This window comes from Rhagoletis pomonella, unplaced genomic scaffold (genome assembly GCF_013731165.1).
Source record: "Rhagoletis pomonella isolate Grant_MI unplaced genomic scaffold, Rhpom_1.0 Rhpom_scaffold_00011, whole genome shotgun sequence".
NCBI classification, from domain to species: domain Eukaryota; kingdom Metazoa; phylum Arthropoda; class Insecta; order Diptera; family Tephritidae; genus Rhagoletis; species Rhagoletis pomonella.
In genome coordinates, this window is record NW_023458565.1 from 463,024 (window position 1) to 488,377 (window position 25,354).

The window sequence follows — 25,354 nt, forward strand, 5'->3', positions numbered from 1 at the left end:
CATGTTTATTTTATTCAAATATATGGGCATAAATAGTTTCCCATACAAAATCACTTCGCCATCATTTTGCAAACACGTGCATGCGCTGGAAGTGAGAGAAGGAGACAAAAATTATGTGTGTGTAGGTATTACGGCTTTTGAATAACAGATGGCGCCATATATATAGAAGGCAAAGGTGAAGGGGAATATGTAGATGAAGAATATGATAAACATTAAAGTAAAAACGAAGATAAATATAAAGAAAAATATGAGAATGAGGATGCCGATAAAAGTAAAGATGAAGATAGGGGAAAAAAGATTAAAATAAAGGTAATTATAGAGAAATGGATATAGATAGAGACTCAATCTGGGGACTAATTCGGAATTTTAGAGATTTTCGGAATTCATGGGACTTATCGATATAATAATCGATATTTTATCGGTTTTGTTATCGATTTTGTTATCGCAATTTTTATTGATATTGTTATAGATTTGGCTATCGATATTTTCGGAACGTATCGATATAATACACGATATTTTTTTTAAATTTTGTTATCGATATTTTAATCGATTTTGTAATCGATTTTTTTATAGATTTTGTAGTCGATTTTGTTATCGATTTTGTTATCTATATTGTTATTGATTTTGTTATCGATATTTTTATCGATTTTGCTATCGATATTATTATCGATTTTGTTATCGATATTTTTATCGACTTTGTTATCGATTTTTCTTTATCGACTTTGTTATCGATTTTGCAATCGATATTTTCGGAACGTATTGATATAATAAACGATATTATTATAGATTTTTTTATCGACATTTTAATCGATTTTGTTATTGATTTTGAAATAGATTTTTTTTATAGATTTTGTAATCGATTTTGTTATCGATATTTGTATCGATTTTGTTATCTATATTTCTACTGATTTTGTTATCGATACTTGTACCGACTTTGTATTCGGTTTTGTTGGCTGAGTCTCCGCTACAGCCTGCAGACCAAGATGAAGGCGCTGGACTGTTCCTTTTTAGCTGAACTCCTCGATCGAGTGAACACCAATTTATTTCATTGAGTACCCTGTAGGGTGAACTTATAGATACTTTTGTACTCTCTCACGAAGAGAAAGATCTGAAGGTAGATTCATTGTTAATTCAATAGTTCTGAACTTTTCGTGTTGTCAATTGATAACTTACAACGTTGCCAACGTTAATGAAATTAAATTCCTTAGCTTAGAAGTGCGCAGTTTGATTTCTGTTGTTTAACTTTACCGAAATCATCCGATAGTACCACCGTCAATAGTTTTGAAAAAAAAAACCATCGATAGTCTCCAAAAAAATAAATTATCGATACTATTGATAGTTTTCCAACTCTAGTAAGTAGGTATCGATACTTTCGGTTTATACCCTGATTTTGGCAACTTAGCTTAACTTAACGTGAACTTAGAACTTAAAGAATCAAAATGAAACAGACTTCGACGTGGCATTAAGTTACGTTAAGTTTCGGCTGTTCAGATAGTATAAGCAACATCCATGTAAGATAATTTTTAAAGGATAGCATCTAAGTTACGGAATGTCGATATGAGTACTACTCATTTGAGTAGGTATCGATACTTTGGTGATCTCGGGAAAAGCCAGGAAGAGGCAAATTTTTACATTTCTAAAGCAAATTATTAACATTCAAACTTTTCTATTTCCAGCGTTTGTCGCACAAGTCTTGTGAAGATAGAACAATGAAATTTCTTGTGCAGAGTTTCTCCACCCTGAGCAGACACACTGATTCATACCACCATCAAAGTCAGTGGTGGTTTGACGTTAACAGTCAGGCATTACATACTTATATTCGTGTCTGTCTGCCTGTCTAGCTGCATTATGTCTGTCCACTTATGCTCACATGCATGCATATGGATTTACCTTCATACACACATATGTACATATTTATATATGTGCGATCGCTTGATGCATATAATCGTATCTACGAATATGAGAGAGACTCGAGGAGTACCTATTGATGTTACCAAGCTGAAAACTTCTCCGCCAGCCATCACAGTACTATATATACATACATACATACATATAGTATGAGCATATCGCCTATAGTCGGGTAACAGTGGAAAATAATTGCTCGAAACTGTGGTGGGCAGGCGAACCGCACGAACCGGGAACAACAGTCTAATCATCATCGTTGATCGTTAAACAACGTGAAACGCGCATAGAAAATCTGAGAAATCAAATAAGAAATATCATCTATTAAACGTACAAATCGATGTCAAAAATCATCTGCGAGAAAATTCGTATTTCATGCATTCATTTGTGCTAAAAATAAAAATAGAAAGCAGTATACTAAATACAGAATATTTAATATACGATCCATCCACCGAGATCAGTCAACCAAATCTGAATTGAAATAAACGAAAATCTGAAGTACAGTAAAAATTCCACAAACATAAAAAAAAATAATCCTGTAAACTGTGACTTGTGTACTGTAATTTCGTCTCGCATACAGAGAGATAATATACAATAACACTAATAAAAAGTTTAAACTGTAGAAACAGCTGTTAAATATTAAAAAAAAAAATCCAAAAATACAAAAGAAACAGTGTTCGAAGTGAACAAAAGTTAATCGTGTTAATTAAATTTGCAATTGCGATCGCATCAACGAAACCAGAGTACAGTTTTAGTTGAAGCAAACGAGAGTTAAAAGAAACAACGAACAAATCATCAAAGTTATAGCTGGAACGTAACGCGGAAACTTTACTGAAAATTTTTACATTTTCCAATGTAGCCGTTTGGGGAATTTTAACACGAACGTGGCCGTTTTGGATGTTTCGTGTTAATTACTTACTTAGTAAATTTCATCGATAGCGGTAAATTAATGTAAATACGTACATATTTGAATATTTTCACTTTGCTCTCGTATTCGATCTGAAAGAGTGAACATTTTCGCACTACCATCTACATACTACAGCACACTAAAATATTTCCGTATACAACATTTTTGGCTCACTTTGCCTACAAGCGCACACGTTAATCACTTAAAAAAAAGCGATAAGTCACGAGAGTTTGGAATTTTTGGTAAGTAGCACATTTGTTTATAAATACCTAGAAACATTTCTATGGTTGCTAAGCTGACATTGGAAAAAAATTTAGTTGCAAATAAAAATAAGTTGAAGACTGTAGTACATATTAAAGGTGGGCGTGGGACTAAATATTCTCGGCATCTAACACTAAGTAAAATTCGTATCCATTTCAATTTAATTTTAAATAATGTGTACATATATCGTCACCTTTATGCCAGAAGCATGAATGTGAAAATTTATCAGTTTTGAGTTATTAGCTATTGACTTGATTAACCTTTGGATGTTCTATGTTATACCAAAGCCCAGAATACCCTGCGTACAGTGTTGCCAAAGTTTTTTTTCCAGTTATATGGGACAAATGCATAATTTGTCCCAAAAACACGGGATTTATAAAAATTTAACGGGACAAATGAGAAATAAAGGATTTGTTTGAAAAGTCCAACTACGAAACATATATTAACAAAGGTGATTTATTTCCACGAAGTAATACTCAGACTAGTTATAATAAATTCGTTTATATATACGATACATTTCGTTTATTTCAGGGGAATACATTTAAATTTATACAAAAATATATATGTATGTACGTAAACATATACAGTGAAACCTCGCTTGGGCGGACACTCACCGTCAGTCATTTTTTGTCCGCCCAAGAGAGGTGTCCGCTCAATGGGAGGGAAGCTTATTTTAGAACTTTTTAATGTTTTAATTAATTGAATAGTCACTTTTTTCTCATTTGAACAAAAATGTGCAGGTATTTTTTCAAAAGTGCATATTCCATTTATGTGCGTAAGTACATATTAAGTAATAACAAAATAAAAATAAATATTACATTTCAGTCCATAAACTACATACAACCATGGATTCTTTACATAAAAAACTGGGAAATTGTCGATTGACGTAAGTTTTATTTCTAATTTTTTTCAGTGTCAGTACCTTTTTCATCAATAGTTTTCATGTTTTTATCAGTAACAAAATCCTACCAGAAATCTAAATTTTCGGTCCATGCATTTATTATTATCTATTGTTATAATTTCATCAGAATTGGAATTGGATTCTCCAAGGGTTTCTGATAATTCAAATAACGATCCTAAACCACTGCGCAAACCAAACTAAATGTGTGCATAACAATCACATTTTATGCGGGAAGTCCCCTTTTTCCATTTAGTAGTCCGCCTATGAGGAGTTCGCGTCCGCTCAACGGGGGTTTTTGTTTGATTTGTTATGAAAAGAAATCTTAATGTCCGTTGATAAGAGGTTCGCGTCCGCTCAATAGAGTTTTTTGTGTCAATTTTATGCAAAATAACTGTACGCGTCCGGCCAAGAGAGAGTCCGCTTAAGAGAGAGTAATTTGTTCCGAAATTTATACTTAAAACTTGGTATAGGAAAAAATGTCCGTCCAAGGGAGATGTCCGTCTAATAGAGGTGTCCGTTAGGAGAGGTTTCACTGTAATTGACAAAACCATATAAACAAAGTAAGAGATACTGTTGCGGTCAAAATAATAGCAGCGAAATTTAAAATGATGCTGTTTTCTATTTATTTATTGTTAATAATTTTCATTTAAAGTATGGGTCCATATATATCAGATACCACATAAATAAAGGTTTCAAAGCTTGCAAAAAGTTCACAAAAATTAATTAAACTTAAAAAAATTTTGATATTTTTAATTAGATATCCTAGAAAGATTTCGAGTATGTGGGGTAAAGCCCATTCAATTTCAGTACAATAAAGTGTCAAGTCGCTAAAAATTGCAATTGATTTTTAGTTTTTTTTTGTGGTAGGTTTTGCTCATTTTCTTCCAAATAAAAGTCGGGTTTGTTCATGCATTATATGGAAAGAAATTTGCAACACCCTCCCCAAAAAAAATTCTAAAAACTTAACGGTAATTTTTAGCTGTATTTCTCTTACAGAGTTGCATGCAATAATGCTTGCTAATGATCTAGCCGCGTTAAACCATGATCATGTTGAGTAGAAGTTTATAGGTTGACAAGAATAATGAAATTGTCGAAAATAAGGGAAAAATCTTGTCCTCGATGCGGGTACTTAAGCGAACATAATTATTGAAGTAGTTACATCTTCTTGTTCGCTTGCATAAATATGTACATCCTTGATTAAAACATGAACATTTAATGAAGAATACGAAGCTTAAAACCAAGATCGTAGCACAATTTAAACAGTTAAGAAAATAAAGAAAAACTTAAAAAAAATAGATAAAGCAATGGTATGTAATTTTTAAAAGAATTAAATTCTTTAAGAAATTATTGATTAAACATATTAGGTGTATTCGCGTATTCTTCCAGCAGAAAACTCTCAGCAGCAAAATTCTAATGATTTTTTATCTGTTTTCTCTCAAAGAGAGAAATTTTAGCAAAAGTACGCGAACGCAAAACTAGCAAAAACTTGCAAGTTTTTAGTACAGCTGATCGAAATTTTGTTTACATGCAAAAGCATAGAACAGAAAACATGAAAAGAAAATAATTTAAAAGTTTTCCAAAAGCAATTTGCTAATCAAACATGCGTAAATGAGTACTTGCTTTCTTCCGATACATTTGCAGTTCTACTAAGTTATTTCAAACTTAAAAATCATAATAAATCTAAATCTAAATCTAAAATAAATTTCCATATTTTCATAAATTGAAAACAGATGACCTTGATCAGCTGTTTTTCTTGGTGGCAAATGGCTGCTGGCAAAATTTTTTCACTGTACCAACATTCGTTTCTTTTTAGTCTGCAGGTGACCTTTAAGGCTTCTCCACGTAGGAAGACACAAAATGGCGGTAAGTGCAGCAGTGCGTCAAGAACACTATACACTAGTAAAAAAAAAAATTAAGGGAGGTTTTAAAAAAAGGAAACTAAAGCTAAATAAAGAGGCTATCCGATCTATATGCCGGCCTAAATGAACAAACTCCCGTGGACCAAAAAATTAGCAAAAATATTTTTTTCGCGCTAAATGCCAGGATTACAGCAGAATCCTAAAAATTTTTAGTCAAAGAAAATTAGAATCTACGAGCTTCACAGGCTTTGCTAAAGTCTCAATTCCACCATTTTTTACCGGAATACGGCCTGTCAAAAATCATCGAAAAATTTGGTACTTTTTTGCTCAGCCTACATTGATAGATAAAGTCAAGCGACCATTTTTGTTCTTTTCTATCGAAACTAGATACCTTTTCGTGGACCCCCACTTACAACTCGTGAACGCCCATATTTGTTCACACCAACGTAGACCCCCATCGAGTCTCCCGTGAACCCCTGGGGTCCACCTGGACCACTTTGGGAAACACTGGTCTACAGCAAATAGGAAAAGAAATTACAGCAGAGAAAAAGAACACGCCACCCAGGGTCGGATTTAGAGGAGGGAAACCGTGTCTACGGCCGAGGCTTCGGAAACAAAATTTCAAATTCAGACTAGTAAACACTAGTAAACAACTTTTCCTTTCATATTTTTTCGCATTTACCTTTACCTACGGTACTTTGTACAAAATGCTGCTATTTCGGATGTAAATTGGAAGACTATTCTGAATTCGCAAGATGTCTCTTTGTGCTTTGAATCTTTTCTACATAAATTGACTGAATTATTCACTAATAAACTTTCACTACTACCCCCTCGACTTCATAAACTCCCGTGGTATACTAAAAATCTTAAAGCTTTAAAAAACAAAAGAAATAAATACTACAAGCTGTATAAGGAACGCAACATCATTAGCTTTAAAGATAAATATTACTATTATATGAAGCAATTTAACGTCTTAGACAAATTTCTATATAATAAATATATAAACAGATTTGAATCTGAGCTGAAAGTAAACCCCAAGGCCTTTTGGAACTATATTCGCTCTAAAAGAGGTGGGTCCAATATTCCAACTTGTATGCACTTTAATGGGAAGAGCTCACAGTCGCTTACCGATTCTGTCAATTTTTTTGCAGAGTTTTTTAAATCGAATTTCGTTACAGATGACGAGTTTGTTAATACTTCAGTAAATTTCCCTCCTCATTCTTCCTTAGATTTTGGGTCTCTAACCTTAACAGAGTTAGATATTTCGATTGGTATTTCCTGTCTTAAATCTTCCATGAAAAGTGACAATGATGGTCTTTCTTCATATTTTTTAAAGCAATGCGTCTCATCCATCTGTGTCCCATTATGCATATTTTTAATCTTTCTCTTTCATTAGGCATTTTTATTGATCGTTGGAAGATTGCATCCATTACCCCAGTTTTTAAGTCTGCAAGTAGGAATGATGTCTCAAATTATAGGCCTATTTCCAAGTTAACAGCTTGCTCCAAACGTTTTGAAATAGTCGTCAAAGATAAGCTTTCTTTCGCTACTAAGAGCATATTAGAATCTCGTCAGCATGGTTTTGTTCGTGGTCGCTCAACGGTTACTAATTTAGTGACTTTTTCGGAATATTGTGTCTCATCCTTCAAATGTGGGTCTCAGGTGGACACTATTTATACAGACTTTTCCAAAGCCTTTGACAAAGTTTCCCATTCTATTTTGTTACGTAAGTTGGAGAGTCTTGGTTTTCACTCGGTATTTTTGTCCTGGTTGAAATCTTATCTTTCGAAATTTGTTGAAATTGAAGGTTACAGATCTAACAGCTTTATTGCAACTTCCGGTGTACCACAGGGCAGTGTCCTTGGCCCTCTGTTATTTGTTTTATTTATAAACGATATTGGGAACTGTTTTAAATATTCCGAGTTCCTCCTCTACGCAGATGACCTTAAACTCTTTAAAAAAATTACTTGTGTCTCTGATACACTTTATCTACAACATGATCTGGATAATGTTATTATTTGGAGTCGGGTAAATAAATTATCACTGAACATTAATAAATGCTACCATATGACCTTTTCTAGGTCTTCAAACATCATCAGCTCGACTTATAGTATTTTGAACCATAAACTGACCTCAGTCAATGATTTTATAGATCTGGGTGTTGTGTTTGACTCGGGTTTCACTTTTACAAATCATGTTAATTACGTTATCCCGAAGGCTTATAGCAACTTAGCATTTCTGCGTAGATATGCTAAGGATTTCCAAGATCCTTATACCAGGAAAACTCTTTTCAATGCGCTGGTACGTTCTAAATTAGAGTATGCATCTATAATATGGAATCCAATATATAGCCTTTATGCTAGTAGGCTTGAAAGAGTCCAGCGCAAATTTGTTCGCTTTGCCCTACAGCCGCTTAACTTTTCTGAGCCTTTACCGGCCTATAATTCTCTCTGTAAGCTTATTGATGTAAAATCACTGGAAAGTAGAAGACTTATCCAGTCACTGATGTTTATATATGATCTGGTTAATGGATATATTGATTGCCCTGTTTTACTTAACCAGATTTGTTTCAATGTTCCAAACAGAATTTTGCGTTTTCAACTACCTTTTTATATGCTTCCAGTTAAGGCAAATTACTTTACTCTAGCACCAATATATAGAGCCCTCACAGAGTTTAATAAAATCTCAAAAATTGTAAATATTGAGTTTTCATTGCCGAGATTGATATTTAAATCTAATATTGAAACATTGTATAATTAATATAATTTCTATTATTCTAACCTATTATGTAATCTAGTCTGTAAGATTGTTAAAGTCATAGACTAAAATAAATGAAATGAAATGAAATGAAACATGATTACATTAAATATTAACAGAAATCATCGATCTATATTTGTTCACTCCAATCAGGCAATCAGTAAAATATCAAAATCTCAAATGGCCCGGATAAGCACTTGCAGTTTACTCCCCATCAAGGCCGTATTTAGGGGGGATGTAGGTGTTCTGACCCCTCCCCGAAATGTAGAAATGTAGGATTTTAATGCACTAAAAACTTGGAAAAGGGCAAAATGTGCTTTGAAAATAGGCAAAGAGGCATATATTTTTTAATTTTGTTATGTAAATACTTCCTTTATGTACAATGTGCATGTCCAATTAAAGATATTAAAAAATACATACAGTGATCAAGAAATTATAGCCGAACCACTTTTTGCCAAGTTTTAACGTATTATTTTCGTTGTTACTTAATTTTGGTTATTTTTTTTTATAAAAATATAGTTAATGCTTAAAAAAAACCCGCGTGAATTCAAGTTTCCAAATTTGTGCAATATTGAAAAAAATCAGCAAACTTTCGTACAAATTTCGAGCTTTTTCAAAAATTCGAAAAAATAAATCGTAGTTTTTAGCCATTTGAAACTTGTACTTTATTATATTTACTAGAAATCAATGGGCTACAAAACTGCATACTCAGAATCTAAACTCGAAATAAAACTCGAAGTTTTTACGAAAATTTGTTGAATTTTTTTTTTTAATTGCATACATTTTTAAGGCAGTGGCACTCGATTGGCCCATTTGTACAGATTGGTACATTTTTATATTCGGTACAAAACAAAAAAAGGGAAATATTTCTTTTTGTAGTCAAAATAGTTTCTTAAAGGACAAAACAGTTTAAGCTTAAAAAATCTACACTGCCGGAACAAAGTATTGGCACAGCAAATTTTTTTACAATATACGCAACAAATTTCATTCTAGTATTTTTCCGCTAAATTAGTATAAAAATACGGTTCATTCTACAACAAAAAATATAAAAATATAATTCCTAAACTTTGTGAAAAACTCGTGAAAATTCAGAAAATTTTCATGAGAATTGTCAACTTTTTAATCAGATTTTTTAGAATTTTTTTGAGTATGCAGATTTGTAGCCCTATCAATTTAATTATAATAATGTGCAGTTTTTAAGTAGCTAGGAATTACTGTTGATTTTTGGTAATTTTTTTTTCCACGCAGTCTCTTCCATCCAAAAATTTTTTTTCGAAAATACTTTATATGGAAAAAATGCGAAACACCCTCAAAAAAAAAATTCTCAGAAATCATCGCGATGTTTGACTAACTCCGAACTTGCATTTTTTACTAGAATTTAATGGGCTGCAAAACTGCATACTCATCTGATTAAAAAGTTGAAAATTTGCTGAATTTTCGCCAGTTTTGCACAAAGTTTAGGAATTATATTTTTATGTTTTTTGTTGTTGAATGAACCATATTTTTATACAAAATTGTCGGAAAAATATTAGAATAAAAATTGCTGTGCCAATACTTTGTTCCGGCAGTGTACATAAAAATATTAAAAAATTGTATCAACGGAATCATAATAATGCGATTTTTGATGCTGTTTTTTAACTTTTTTCAAAGATTTGTTTAAGAAAATTTGAAAACCTGCTCCAAAACTTTACCGATATAGACTTATAAGGTATCACAGGTATCATTTTCTGACCCTTTTCGTTTCTTTGCAAAAAAAAACTCATTCAGGTCCCTTTTTTTTAATCAATACCAACACATCTTAATTCAACATGGAATGACACTCGTTTATCTTACCTCCCTTTTTTCATATTTTGAATGAGCTTATTCGCAAAGAAATTAAAAGGGTGAGAAAATACCTTACCAATGATACCTCATAAGTCTAAATGGTAAGATTTTGGCTGAGTTATTTAAGTTTTTCTTAAACCAGTCTTTGAAAAAAGTGCAAAAACAGCATCAAAAATCTCATTATTATGATTCCGTAGAACATTTTTTTTATATTTTTATGCTAGCTTTTTAGGCTTAAACTAATCAGTCATCTGAGCAAATTTTTTTTTAAATATTTAAAAAAACTGTTTATTAATAAAAGAGCTAAATTTTTGGAAGTATTTTCGGATCATAAATCTCAATAGATAGTTTTTATAATTCCAGTGGAAAAACAGTACCGCTTTTTTTTTTTTTTTGTATTTTATGCAGTCTACTGTACATAAGTTGCCTATGATTACTCGGCCATCTATCATAGTAGCACAATGCCGCTAAGTACATTTTAAAATTTTCAGGCAATGGCCTCAGGCGATTATCGATTACATTTTTTGTTGGTTGTGTGAAATATTTTATTTTTATCAGTATTTTTCTTTTAATCAAAATATGTTGAAATAAAAGTGAAAATATAAAAATATTTTGCCAGAACATTATACTAAAGCCAGCCTTTCGATATAAGCTACCTTTCCATACGTACACAGATATGTATGTAATTTACATTAGCTTGAAATGGATTTCCGCAAGTAACGCCTGATTCAATTAATTACCAAACATATTTGATCAACCAATAAAAAGTAATTGTTTTTTTTTCACAACATTCGTTTCATTACCAAAATCATCATAGGTTCGTTCGATGACGCGCTTGCACGTGGGTCGTGTGGCGCGAAAAACAATCTCAACTCTCTGTGTGCATACATAAGGTTCTTTTTAGACTACTTACCCTTTGTAGCGGAATAGCAACGTAATTTAGATAGGCTTAAATATGTTTGGGTTTAAAAAAATTATAGATACATTTTATCCTTCTCTGGATTCTCGGTTATTAAATTTTGTCGTTGTAAATATGCTAAATCGCCTTAATAATTTTATTTAATAAGTAATCATGAGGAAATGTTTGTTGACTTCGGCGAAAAAAGCTCGGAAGGTTCCGAGGGGCCTCCACCGCTTTGTTGCCCCGCGGCCTCCAGACCTCTAAATCCGGCCCTGACGCCACCTTCGGGCTAGGTCGATTCTGTTTCGAAGGGACTGGTACGTTTGAATTACTCTATTGTTGTTAGGGTTTTTTTTTAATAATATAAAGAGTTTCAGGCGGCACTTTATTTCCTGAATAGTGGAATATCTCAGAAATTCGGACACGAAGAATAATAAAGTCCAGAACTCTATAGCAGTGGTTACCCTTTTTCGAGTACCTTCTTGAAACCAAGTGGACCAAGCGGGTGAACTGTATGAACATGCAACAAGCAGATAACTACTGCTAACAGTATACTATGTGGCTTCATACATTGTAACTGCATTATTATGAAATCTGCAGTATAATGTTTTCTCAGCGTGCAACTTCGGAGATATCTCCCCTTGAGTTCGCTCAAGCTAAGGTTAATAAACATTTTAAACGCTGCCTGTACAATAGTATACGAAGTCACACATACTAAGTACAAAGAATGCATGTATGTATGTACATATACTATATCCACTAAATACATGCTTAAACTTCATTAAAAGTTACTAGGAGTTTTATTTACATGTAAATTGTTTAAATTGACGATTGGCACTTAGATATGTCTATGAGACTCGAGTAGTCTGTGACAAATTGCAGACAAATACAATTATTAGCTTATGAAGCCAGACTTTGGAACCCATCAACTTCAATTGCTTGTACATATGTATGTATTATAGTTATTCATTCTTCGTCGCATTTGTACATGCATAAATAAGCATTTATTAACAAAGTATGTATAGTGCATGATCTCTTCTTTTATAATTTGATGATTTTGATGTCCAAATCGCATGTGACCATTGTGACTCAGGCGAAGTTAATACCCTTACAGAATGCAGATGCCTTAATTTGTTAAATTGGTCGCTTAATTGAGTTGATCAATACATTGAAGTACATGTTGGTAAACATACATATCTATGTACATATTTATATATATTTGTTTATACATACATATGTATGGACACTTGCTCGATACATGTATGTAGGTACATCTGCTTTGGTCGTGATTATTAATCCAAGTTGTTTATTTTTTAAATGTTTATTGATAATATCCTAACGGGATGCACTAATGTACATACATACATAAAAAACATGTTTTTTGTTATTCAAAAATTTTGGGAAACCTTATAAAGCTACAAAAAAAAAATTGTTGTGAAATTTTATTACCAAAGTTGAAGACTTAATTTGCATAGATCTACTTTTTGACGATATACTATATGTGTGTATGTACATTAGAGTGGTAAAAAAGAAATTTCGAGAGTTGGGGTTAGGGGCACCTTTCAAAAGCTTTCGTCTTGTCGAGAGGTGCTGGCACCAAACTTTACGTTTCTAAGTATACACACTTGGTGGATGCTCATGAAATGTTTATATTTTACTCTAGAAGTATATAGTCCATATACATACATACTAAGCAAATAATTGGTTAAGCAAACTATGAATGAACATTTCAAATTTAAATTAGCTGAAAAATTGATGTCACGGCAACACCGGCTTTTTATAAAAATCACCAATATAAATATTTGTCAGTCTCAAAGGTTACAGTAGAAAATTGAAAGTTGGTGTAGATATTACAAATACCAAACGGAAAAAAAACTAAGGGGGTGCCCCGTTTTCTACGATGACATTTTGTCCCCATACAAAATTCGGACCACTCTAATGTACGTGCATATGTAAGTACATTTCACTAAATTCTGCAGAATCTAATTTAAAACATTAGTTTACAATTTTAACCCTGTAACAGTCGTTTTATGAACTTCTTCAAATAAGTGTCAAAAAAAACCTCTGTGGGAGAAGTTAAAGGGTTACAAATTCCTACGAATTTTTCGCTTAATTTTACCAAAGATCTCTGATTTCGAGTTATTTATTATTTCTTAATTTGAACTCACATACATTTACAATGGCGTATGAGTTTTTCATCTTCGGTGACCGCTACTAATAAAATTTCTAAAAAAATTTATAGAAAATTTTAACTCTCCATATGCTATGAATTAATGAACTTGCGCGTCCTTAAAAATAAGGTTCCAAAAGACCCCTTATGGTATGAGATTAAGAGTTTTAAAAAAATAGGATCGAAAACCGATTTTCTGGGGCTTCATAATACCATTCCTCATAATTCCAACATTACTGAATCAATGTTTAAGTTACATATGTACATGGATTACTAGATTTGAGAGTCTCTCACTTTTATCTGAGAGCGCGCCTCGGAATTCGTTTGCATAGTTGGTAACAACACCAATCCCTGGGCATATAAACAGCCGACACGCGAAATGGCGAGCTACCACTGGATATGTCGTCGCCTCAGAAAACGGATGACGAATGTGCAAAATGACGATTTTGGGATTTTGATGCAGATTTACTAAGTTGGACATGCTCTTTCGATTTCTGCAATCCATTTTTTTATATCTCCATTAGTTTTTGAGATATTTCGTGCGCATTTTGTCGTATGTTACATAATATTAATGATTGGGTATGCCTTTTGTTGTATGTGCTGAAAATGCGTCACATACGACAAATTCCCATACAAACGTACCTTTTTTTTAATCATAAAACATTTGTCGTATGTATCGCAAAACTTTGAACTTACGACAATTCGATGGTCCTCTACTATAACGATACAATTAAAATTGAAAATTAAACTAAGTAACTAATTTTAAAGTTTTAAATTTTTAAATTTTAGCTTGCACTGAGTCTCCAATGAAATGAAAGAAATAAAAATGTACAAAAGACTGAATTTAAGTATTGTTTTTTCTTTTTATATAAAGAAAACGTATGTTCGTAACATATTTACAGCATAAGAGATGTACAGATTTTTTTTATTAAATACATGATTATGTTTTTGTTATGTTTTTTCTAATAAGTAATCATTATTTAATAAATATGTCTGGTTTTTTCATCAAATTGTACCATCGTCGTTGAAATAGATACTTTACTATTGTCGTATGTTCTGTGGACAAAACAAAGTGGTGAGTAACCGCTACTTACGACAAATGTATACGGAATGAAAAGTAAATTTTCTCATTAACGTTAAGAGATATTAAATGTAAAAATATGGAAAATCAAAACTAATAACACCAACTACGTCTCCTTCAAAAGTTACAAAAATCTACCGTACAGTTTCGGATTAATTCGACCTTAAACTTCAAAGTCAATTTTCTCAAAACCGTGTTTTGTAACATTCGACATCCGTTTTCTGAGACGACGATGTGTGTGGGAAATGCACAATTTTTAATTGAGTGGATTTCTTGCGCTCGCATTTTCAAATATTTGTAACTAAACGCGATTTTACTGGCAATTCAAGTGTTTTAAAACCTTGAATAAATTAAAAACATATAAAAATGTTTGCAATTTTTGTTCGTTTTGTTTAATCAGAAGTTTCTCTATGAATTGCTCAATAAATACCCTTGCACATTTTCGTCACAGTGGCTCTATTGGAAAATGTTATAAAAAATACGCAGATCTAGTTATCTATGGGTGCATATGTATGTCACTGAAAAGGGAATTTATAGACGTTAGCAATGGTATATAATTTACCATCGGCCCTATGCTGGATATATATTCATCGTCAGTAAAAGATCGTTCCACAGACTGAATATAGAGAACCAGGATTTATTTTCTAGAATAACGGATTAAATAAAATAGCACCTTTTAAGACCTCTACAATTTTCATATCAAACATGTTGCGTTTTTCGAACCGTCCTAATGTACATACATATGTATGCACACCTCGGAGTATATTTTAAGTTGATGTTAAGTAGATTTTTTTTTCATAAAAATACTGTTATTTAGTTTTTATCTTATCACCTATGAACCTCCTTATCAGTTCTTAGAGTTTAATACCCGAGTGGTTAGTCAAATAAATCTTTCTATCTAATGTCTTTCATTGAAGTGACTGTCTGAGAGGCTTCTTAACGATGTCAAGATAATGTTGCTAAAAAATGGTCATGCATACATTTCTTATATGCAGCAACCGCACTTAAATATGCGGCCCTATGCCGAATATCAGGGGTATTCACGATCTGGTGCATATTGTCTAGCATACATATGTATGTATATGCCTGAAATTAAATCCAGAGGATAAATCTAAAGCAGTGGTGGGCGGTGCCTTGCCCGCGGGCGAAGCTCTTTTAAGTTTTCTATACATTTTGTATAGGCGCGTGCTGAGTAAAAGCTCTCTCTGCTCAGAGCTGATCTAAAGTCAAACCTGACTTTGGTTCTCTATTTTGAGCACAAAACAATAGTTTTCTTCTTACGATTACTAAACAAAGTTTTAAGAGTGACATATTTATTTCCTTATGAGCTAGAATTGATAGATACCGTTATGAATTTTTACATAACACAAAAAAGGCTGACTGCCTTTTCTGCATACTTTAATCACACAAAGTTTGCTTATGCTCTGTTCTTTGGTTTATGTTATTCTTTCAGCAAACGAGCGAAATGTACTTAATCTAATGCACTTAATCTAATATAAAGAAAACATACAAATACATATGCTAATATTTTACTTTTGAAATACGCTGGAGATCTAAAAAATTAGGAAAGCAAATCTCTTAGCGATGCTTACGCAGATGCATTTTATCTTATGATAAGATTTGGGATCAAGTTCTAAGAAAATTAAGAAAAAAGATAGAAACCTAATTGGGGCACAGATTATCCAACAAATGATCGTTTTTAGTATGTATGCTGCTAGTGTGAGCGAAAAGAAGTCAGAAAGATCGTCGGTAAAAATTGATGCGACAACTGATGCGGAGTTAAAATACTTAATTATCTACAATAAATTTTAGTTATACAAGTGAAAATTGAACTGAAAGTTTAATACGAAAAATTATATCTAAAAAGTGAAAATAAATATTTAAACGCTAAACTAAATTTTTACTTATTTCGTACGATATGTAAAGTACTTATAAGAACTGAAAACAACCAAACCATAGTCTGTTTTAATCTTCTGTGATATTTTGAAGCTTAAAACCTAGAAATCATTTATTAAGTATATAAAATATTACATATAATAATGCGAAATAAGTAAATAACTAAATTATCGCTCGAATCATTCTTAGAACAATAAAAAAATAATTGTTTCGCCGATCGCAACTAAGGATTTCACACAAACAATTTATAGGTATACTGGAAGGGATTTTTACATGTCGAGTCCCACACCAAGCGCACATCCCATTGCTGTGAATATTGAAGTATGTATGTATGTATTTATGCATATGTATTGTACGTAATTTTTATATACATAGGTAGTATCTCCGAGAATATCCGTATAAAGTAGCCACCTATTCGAAATTAGTTACACATTAATCACATGGAAAGTATTTTAAAAATCCCGAATTCAGAAATATTTTTTAACTTTTTCTTTATTTAATTCATTGTTTGGAAAATTAAGATACAATATTACTACTCTCTTCTTCTTCTTTATTGGCTTTGTAACCGCCTAAGTGAATTTGGCCGCGCCAAGACGCTTCTGCTCTGACTGTTTGTGTGATGACAGGAGATACTTCGTTTTGTCCTCGTTCACCTCCTGATCCATTCGCTTTGCTTCTCTATCTAATCCCGAGAAGGCAGAACATACCTTGTTTTTACCAATAATTTTGATGTCGGCATACGCAAGCAATTGTACGCTCTTGTAAAGTATTGTGCCTGAGCGGTTTAGTCTACGGCTCTTATTATCTTCTCCAACATCAGATTAAAGAACCCACACACAATCATATTAGTTTCGCGGGGATACCAAATTCAGACATCGCGACATAAAGACAACTTCTTTTCGTGCTGTCATAAGACCTTATAACCTATGCTTAGAAGGCTGATTCCGCGGTATTTGGTGCGAATGGCGGGGTCGCCTTCCTTGTGGATTGGGCGGAGTACACTTAAATTCCATATGATCTCATAATGACCATATTCTGATGCGTGCACCTTATAAGCTCCTCGCCGCCGTACTTAAATAGCTCGGCTGGCCGGCCTGGTCTTGAATCCTTCCGTTAGTCGCCTAACTCTGATAAAATTTTCGGGCGTTTTTCCTGTCGGCCAGCATCTCAAGCTCTTCTCACTCACGTATTTCGGTCTCTCCTTATTGCGGCAAATACGTGTCGCTTCCCTATTCAGCTCCCTATAACGGTCCCACATGGCTCGCGTTGCGCTCGATCGCAGCGTGGCTCTGTAGGCGGCATATTTTTTTCTCTCTGCAGCTTCTTGACACTCCTTATTATACCAGCTGTTCTTTCGGGTTGAAAATTCGAATAATTCTTTGGCCGCGGTACTTAATAAGAGCTATAAGTTTATTTCAAAATATATTTAATTTTGGGTGGTACCACATACTTTGAAATTGTGGAAATTATCGATGGTCAAAATTAAAAAAAAAAATTAAGAGAAATTCGGTGTTTTTTTTTTTTTATTTTACCCTATAAAAACTCCCAACAAGCCAAGTCCGACAATAGAATATTATACACCATTTCAAAGGCCTATATATCCTCTTCTCAGATCATATTCGATCTTTGAAATCGAATCAAAAATAGTCATTCAAAAACTCATAAATCTACAAAAACGTATTTTCTGACCTAAATCGACAGGTCGCGACCTCTAAATGACCTTTAAAAAATCTATAAAAATAGGAAATATTATTTCTCATAAAAACGAATAAAATTAGGGGGTACGGTCTTGAAATTTCCAAAAAAAAAGGCATTTTCGATGGGCACCCTACTGTATATATACATTCTTGTTACGGTATCCGACGGATGTCATCCGTTCGGAATTAGTCCTTAACCCTTGCTTCTTATGACAGTGGAAATCGGATTAGATCCGTGGGGATGACATCCGTCAGATACCGCAAAAGGCATGATACACACAAAATACATATGTTCTCTTCATTCTAGCGTATTTCTAAGTAGGGTTGGCACCCAATTTTTAATGTAAGATAATTATTTAATTTATGAGATTTAAAAAGTAACATTTGTGAAAACTTCAAAAAAAGAGATATGCACTCCGTTGTGTGAAGTGGAGTACAATGATTTGTTGAGTTGGCTTCCCTGTCTCGTATGTTTGTATATGTGCATAGTACATATGTATAAGTAACCCGTTAAGTTTATTATACCATACAACGCTTGCCCCCTTTTATTCTTGCTTAGAAAAATTAACCAAAATTCGAATAATTTGTACTTTATTTAATCGAATTCTGGTCTGATTTGTACCTGTGAACTTTAATTTCTTTTTACTAGCTCACACATAGTTTACCGGCAGGTTCGGTATTTGGGGTATTCCACCATCACAGGTGGGACATTTGTACAGTAAAAATGCACTTTCTCTATTAAATATAAGTATAAAGTAAAGTACATTTTTATAATGCTACACCTAATTCACTATTATGCATATGAGTTATTACCAAATACGAAAAAAATTCCAACTTACTATGGAAAAAAATCTGAGTTATTTCCTCTGTCACGAGCGGGACAAACAAAAAAAACAGCTTTTTGGAGCAGATATATTTTACGCAAACTTTGCGAATTTATTTCACTTTTCTGTGTGAACTTAATGTCTAGAAATAAAAAAATACTAATAAAGCAAAAACTTGCGCAAAAATTATTGCTTTACTAACAAAAAGTTCGAAATTCCTCTGTCACGGGTGGGACAACGTTTGTCACGGGTGGGACACGTACGAATTTTTATATGAAAAGTAACTTTTAGTAAGATCCGTAATGAAAATTATTTATTTAAGATATTAGAAGCCAAGAAGAGGTTTAATTCATTCAGGTTTTATCTTAAGATAGTGTATTTTATATTAAAAGAAAATGCCCAGCAGTCAGCCAAAAAATGACTAAAAATCCACGCAACTTCCCAGCGTCTCGAAATTTTCACTTTTATCTACTTAAACGCAGGTTCTTCCATAGTAAGTATGTTCGACAAATATTTTTTGTATGGATAAAATGAGCAACAGCTCTCACTAAGAAAATTGTCAAATATCAACGCGATTTTCTAGCAATTTCAAACTTGCACATTCTTTCAAATTAAATTGAATGGGATATATAACTGCATACTTGGATGTTTTCATTAAAATTTGATCAGAAGTATCAGATCTGTTTGTATACGAGGGTATACACAAGAACCAATTCGACAAATTTTTGGGTATATAGGTAATAGGTTCCCCCTTATGGATCGAAAATTATTTGACAGTACTTTCAGCACAACCTATTTGAAACTCACTCAAAAAATTTACTTAGGAATTGATTTCCAAACCTAAAAAAAAAGGGTAATAAAAATTAATTAAAAGCTTTATTTGTTATTTTTTCGTTGATTAAAGATGCTTACATACATATATCTTATCGACATTTTTGTTAGTTTTATAACAAAAAATATTTTTGCTCTAAGATTCACTTTCACATGGAACTTCCCTAACCCTCAAACCGGCAACTTTGAAATAGTGATCAGAAATGGTTGGGAATTTTTTTCTGGCATAACTTGGGCATGATAAACTCAATGTTGTCATCTATATACCATTTTGTCGCTTCGTTTGACTTCCAGGTGAGATAAACGAAACAGTGCCTCCAGGCACTCATATCGGTTAAAGCAAAATATATGAACAGATAGAAATTTTATTAAGTACCAACGGTTTTATTCCAAAAAGTTTAGCAGTGCAAAGGAATCTAGAAAAATGTGTTACTTTTTTGAGTGCTATTCCAAAAAGCAATTTTTTGTCGCAGATCAAAAAATATAAATTGCATACTTCGAAAATACATTGAGTTTGCGACTTTTTACAAAATTTGCACCATTCTTTCCACTTTCTCGAGCCATTTAGGAAGTTGATTGTTACCATTGAAACGAACGTCATCAACATGATATACAGATTTTCTGCCAACACTCAGAGCAGCAGGTTGCGATTCATCTTGTGGAGTAGAAGGTTGACTTGTTGAAGATGGGCCACCAACCGAACGCGTTTGAGTGTAGCTCACAAGACCAGCATAACGGATAAAAAAGGCGGTCATTGCGTCCATCCCCATCTCGGAACGATGGGAATCTTTTTATGACTTCAAACCGTTTCAATGGCATCGTTTTGCGAATGGGTTCGAATGCATTCTTCATTAACTACCTCTCTAAATTCGGGGAGCGATAAACCGACATGTATAAATGAATGCCAATGTACTGGCAGATATTATCGACATTCACATTGAATCTCAAGTTTATATCTTGATTAAGTTAGAGCATACCGCTTCGTCTCTTAAACAATCATTTCAATTATTTCTTTAGGGAAAAAATATATAGATATTATTGCACCGGTCTTGAGAGCATTTTTGTGTGCTCAGGTAAGCCACGAAATGCCACCTCATTTATATGAAGTTTAAGGTTTGTTTTGCGCCAGATGACTTTGCTGAGTTCAGCAGAATCTCTGTTTATTGATTCAATGTCAGCAATAAAAAATCCATACGATCCAAGGCACATTAAACAGGTAGTATCAGTAGAGCAAAAACAACATTTGCGTGTATTTTGTTGTTGCTTCTGGTGTCGAAAGTGTCGAAAACTGTTCTGAATTTTTTCTTCTAAATCAAAGCGTGCCATGTGAAATACAAAAAATTATAAAAAATAAAAAATTGAAATTGGAAAAAATAAAAATTGATGCAACTTTCTTTCCTAGTAAATTTGTTTGCTTCTCGAAGCATTGATCCATCCTTTGCAAGGCCCAGTAATCAGCGGTCGTGCTGCCGAGTTGGGCGAACGTTCCAAAAGCTGCTATTCAATCGCTTGTTTTGTATGGGAAAAGGTTTCACATGCAAATGGATTTTAACAATTCAGAATTTTTGTGAGAAAAAATTAAAAATATTTGACATTTTGGAGACCAAATAATTTGAAAATAAATCAAATCAGCTGCTCTACTGATACTACCTGTTCAATGTACCTTGATACGATCAGTACGTAACATCAATTTTCCAAAGATGTGAGAGAAACTCTTACTTCCAATCAAACCACCATTGGTTGGTACAACTGCTGGACCTGTAGCTTCGGCTATACTACTACTTAGTCTCCACAGAATCCATAAATTCAAGAATTTCTTCGGCTGATAACTTCGGCAATTTCTCACGCGACATCATGTAACGATTTGCATATATTGTTATTTAGACACTTTATGAAAAACAGGTGAACAATTTATAAAAAGTATTTGCCTTACCGGTAAAAATCACCATAACTAAAACGCAAAGGAAAAATGCGACGCGTAAAAAAAATCGCGCCGAACGACAAGAGTGCCTTGAGGCACACTTAGATTTTTTGCTATAGAACATAAAATCCAACTATTTTCAACACCGTAGATATAAAATCGTGAGTTAAAAGAACTTCTCCAAAATAAAAATTTTCGATGCTGAAAATCAGAAATTTTTTAATACGAAAACACGACCTTCTCCTCCACCTGTTCGCAAAAAACGGATTACAGAGGACTAACGGCCTGTCGGATTACATTCTAATTTGAGAAAGAAATGTCAGCAAACATATGATCAAGAGCGTTGAACTCACTTGCGTAATGAAAAATTACATTTTCATATGCAAAAGGTGATTTTTGTGATCCTTGCCTTGAGGCACTCTTACCGGTTAGAGGGCTAAGCTAAATGACATAAATACATACATAGGTCTATTCAAATGAATATACAGATGTAGGCATCGATATATGTATGTGTGCATGTATGTACATATATAATAACGATACCTGTGCACCGTTCGCTAAAAATGTCTACTTGGCTTTGTTGCCAAGTGTCTGCGGAACCAAACAAAATTCAAAATTCTGATCTTGTATTGGCGATCACATAGCTAAGCAGTTAAAGCCACATATGTGCGAAAGCAAAGTAAAAAAAAAAAACGAGACAAATAACTACAGCAGTGCAATGATCTCAAGCACACAAAATGAACAAACAAGGAGACCAAAGTACGATGTAGAAAGAAGACATTCAGTTTTTCTGAGGTCAATATCCTGGAGCTAATCGTCCTTCTGTGATGACTTGAGGGGACTTTTGCTGCTTTATGTGAATACTCACATACGTACATACAAAAGATGTACCTATGTACCTATAGGTATACTATACATACACTTGTATGTACATACATACATACACTGCCGGCAAAAAGTATTGGCCCAGCAAATTATTCACAATATATGCAACATTTTTTTTTTCTAATATTTTTCCGCCAATTTTTTATAAAAATATGGTTCATTCTACAATAAAAAACATAAAAATATAATTAATAAACTTTGTGCAAAACTCACGAAAATTCAGCAAATTTTCATGCAAATTTTAAATTTTTTAATCAGATTTTTTAGCCCAATCCATTTTATTATAATAAAGTACAAGTTTTAAGTAACTAGGAATTACCGTTGTTTTTGGCATTTTTTAGAAAAAAATGAAAATGTTTTAAAAAATAGTTAATATGGAAAAATGCAAAACACCTTCAGCAAAAAAAAAACAAAATTCTCAAAAATTAATGCGATTTTTGAATAACTCCGAACATTTTTTCTACTAGAATTTAATGAGCAGCCAAACTGCACACTCAAAAAAATTAAAAAAAATTGGATAAAAAGTTGAAACTTTGCTTGAAAATTTGCTGAATTTTCGCGAGTTTTGCACAAAGTTAAGGAATTATATTTTTACGTTTTTTTTTGTAGAATGAATGAAAATATTAGAAAAAATTTGTTGCCTATATTGTGAAAATTTTGCTGTGCCAATACTTTTTGCCGGCAGTGTACATCAGATCAGTTTGCTGCTCTTTCATATGCGTATTTTTTAAATTTAGCACGTTTTTTTTTTAATTCTAAAATTTTTTTCCCTCAGTGTAGGTACCTAGTTGCTTAACTCAGTCCGAACGCTCTTCTATTTTCAAGATTGCCAAAGCATTGTGATGCCGGCAGCATATTTTGACGTTGATATATGTAGTACAAAGCGGACCCAGGTTCTTGTTTTGCTGGTGGTGGGATACTTTTTCTATCTGGCAAAATCCTATTTCACTTTGTTGCATCATAAAACTGTACAATTTTCCATTCACTAAGTTCAGAGGCGGTATTCCATTGCGAACTCAAATCGATTTTTTCTATAATCTCAATTCCCGAAATCGTCCTTTACAATGTCGACTCTAACTGCCTTTATTTATAGTATGTATGTAGCTACAATAGCTAAAACTGTCTGAAATGTAGTACTTTCGATGGAAAAAGACAGAAATTATATGCACGATTGTTTTACTTACTTTTCCATAAGAGGTTTAATAATTCTTGTATAACGTTTTTTTACTATGAACTTTCGAGCTTTTTCTAGCAAAGGCTTCGTTTTACTGAAACCCATAATAATATTTTCCTGATTACTAAGTATTTTATATACAGGTTGATATAATCCGGGATACGTCGTTCTTAATTAGTTACACGCAACTGCATATGTCTCTGAAGAGGATAATTCTTAAGTTTACACACATATGCATCTAAATAACTATGTATGTATGTATACTTAGAGTGGTACTAAACAAATATTGATAATAACTTGAGCAGCCATCAGATATAATCGGAGGATGTTTTCCTCTTCGGCGACTTCTACTAAAGTGTTCTGCCTAACATTTTTGTAGCACATTTTAGCCTCCAATCTGCCTCTACGGCATACACAGCCTGTCTTCTAACCACTGAGCTAAGTTCGCTCCTTGTAAACCGTTATGGTTTTTCTCCGTTCACAGTCACTATTCAAATATCCGTGAGCTTGATAAAGATGTCTGATGAGATGTGGTGATCTCTGGAATAGCAGCTATAGCTTCAAGCATTGTGAATTATTTTTGTTAAAAAAAAAAATAAAAAATTGCCTCAAGTTCAAAACAATTGTATTTTTGTTCTTTTCGGGTTTATTTACGTGTACATACATACATATGTACTTGTTACATATATAGTATGCATTCGCAATAATTTGTACATACTACTGTATGTGTTTTGCCAACAATTGCGTCATAAGTCTCGCGCTCCTGTTTTTTTTTTGACTTGTTGAGTAAACAATTTAATTTACCTATCAAACTGTCAATAAATCAAAAAACCTTATATATGTATACATAGTGAACGCATTTTTGAGTTAATGATGCGGAATTACTTCATATTCTTGCTTTATATTGTTTAAAAAGTTCATTCTATGATCCTTGGTAGTCTCCGTGCAAGAAAAGAATATTCATCGTATTTTTTGCATGGTGGTCGGCTGTTTTTGAATACTGTGGGACCAGTCACCAGTCACAGTAAACCTTGATGTGCGGTGCTCCGCGGGCTGCTGAATTTCCGCCAACTTGAAAGCAAGGATAGTAAATTTTTTTTTCAACTCTAGCGAACAGCTATTTTTGGGCCTACACCATACTATATGTATGTACCATAACATTAGTATCCATACGATGCAGTCGATTTCTTAAAGGATTTCGCTAGACCTCTTCGCAATTTTTAGTCAAAGTTACTAATTTTTGGTCGTGTAACAAGTTTCGAGCGAACTCAAATTTTTTTTTTTTAATTTTTCCACCATATTTGATTTTTGAAACCTGACTGAAGATTTGTAATCAGTGGCCCCATAAACTAGCAGGTATGAAGTGGTTTAAAAATTCATCACGTGAATCTGTTCAAATAGTTTTGTGCCGCTAGATTCTGTATTCACTGTTTGGCACAAAATTCGCGTTGATTTTTTATTTATTTTTTTTTTGAAATTTTCTAATGCACAACATCTTCAGAAAAAGAAATTATCAAAAATCAACACAAATTTTAAGCCAATAGGCACATTAATCTATGTATT

The 25,354-nt window shown here is 33.0% G+C and overlaps 1 protein-coding gene across 1 annotated transcript in view; it reads left to right on the plus strand.

The window, feature by feature from the left end:
• The first annotated feature begins 2,138 nt into the window (after nucleotides 1–2,138).
• LOC118747250 (putative phospholipase B-like lamina ancestor) overlaps nucleotides 2,139–25,354 on the plus strand; it is a 62,875-nt gene continuing 39,659 nt past the window's right edge. The window contains exon 1 of the mRNA XM_036481236.1: nucleotides 2,139–3,051. The gene's annotated coding sequence lies outside the window, so the exon portion shown is untranslated. The remainder of the gene's footprint in view (nucleotides 3,052–25,354) is intronic.